The following is a 1,763-nucleotide window of genomic DNA, read 5'->3' as shown; positions in this document are numbered from 1 at the left end:
TATATATATATAAAATGTATCATCACCAGAAATGTATCATACAAACATAAAATTTTTTTTTTAATTATTTATTTATTGATATTTACAACTGTACAAAAGCACAGCAGTAGAACTCTAAAAACAGTTTACAATATAAGGTCACGAGGCCATCTTCTTTTCAGGCGCTCGGAGGATTGCCAGGAATGGAAGAGGAAGCAAGGTTAGAAATTAGTGGGTTCGGGCTAGATCGGTTACAGAAGGAACATTTAGGTCTTTATGGATGGTTTAGTTAGTATCAAAATAAGGAGCATTGAGGATTTTACGAAGGATTTTGGATTGTAAAGATTGGATACGAGAAGAATTCGAAGGTTTAGTGGAGCCTCAAAGCGAAACTCCGTATGTCCAGATGGGCCTTATTATTGTCGTTGTTGAATGTTCTGAGCCGCAGCGATGTTTTTATACTATACACGCACCATAACAACTTCCTTAACTGTTCGTGATAAATACTAATTTAATTTTAATTACAAAATAAAAACTGAATTGTTATTAAAAAAAATAAATAACCACTTGGAAGTAAAATTAAACTAAATTAAAGAAAAGAAAGTACACTTTTGGGCTTTAACATACCACCAACCAAAAATGAAATTTTTACAAACTCCCTCCCTCAGGAAGTAACGGTGAGACAAGAAAAATTCTTTGCGAAATATGCCTTCTACATAAGAGCAACGATTATGGTAAAGGCGGAACGATGGGGTGTTTGAGAAGGACCACTGTACGCGAGACGGTGGGGGTGTATGGGTTTGTCCATTGTTGAAGCTTGTTGAGATAGCCCATGCGCCAACCTGTTCCAATAATCACCCATGAACGGATTAATCCCCTTAACATTCCACCGATGGCATGCTCCAAAGCGACGTATGCGTAAGCGTGACCTGATGGTTCCTCTACCGACAGAGATCCAAAAACTGCAGAATAGAAGGCAAACGTTGAGGTCCCAATTGACGGTGAGTGTGGGGTAAATAGTCAATCGATTACCTATAATTCATATCGATACTACAACAATGTAAAATATCGAAATAAATATGTAATAATCAAAATAAAATATCGATATTCAATTTTTAATTATTCTATACTATTTTCTAGTCTTTTAAAAAAAATATAGATATTTCGATAAAATAATATCCGAATATTGTTACTTAAATTTCATATCAATATTACAACAGTAAAAAGAATCGAAAAAAATATATATTCATTAAAATAAAATAGTGATATTTTTATCTTAAAATCTCAATTAGATATTTTAGACTTTTTAAACAAAATATCGATATTTCAATACAATAATAAATAACTAATTTTAAAAATCAAATATAGATATTTCGTTTTTAAATTCTATATGATATTTTAGGCATTTTCAACAAAATATCGATATTCCATTTTGAATTATTCTATACCATTTCATAGTCTTTTACAAAAAAAAATCGATATTTCGATGAAATAATATTGTGACTTGTAATTCATATCGATACTAAAACAATGTAAAATGTAATATCAAAATAAAATATCGATATTCCTATTTTAAAATCTTTATATGATATTTTAGTCTTATTAAACAAAATATTAATAATTCGATAAGATAATATCGGAACATTTTTATATTCTAATATACAATATACTTATATTCTATATCGATATTACAACAATGTAGAATATCGAAATAAATATGAAATTATCATAATAAAATATCGATCTTCCTATTTAAATATCTCTATAAAATATTTTTATCATTT

Source organism: Halyomorpha halys, unplaced genomic scaffold, assembly GCF_000696795.3.
Source record: "Halyomorpha halys isolate HHAL.00 unplaced genomic scaffold, Hhal_1.1 Scaffold1230.1, whole genome shotgun sequence".
Lineage (NCBI taxonomy): Eukaryota > Metazoa > Arthropoda > Insecta > Hemiptera > Pentatomidae > Halyomorpha > Halyomorpha halys.
Note: the sequence above shows the minus strand (reverse complement) of the source record.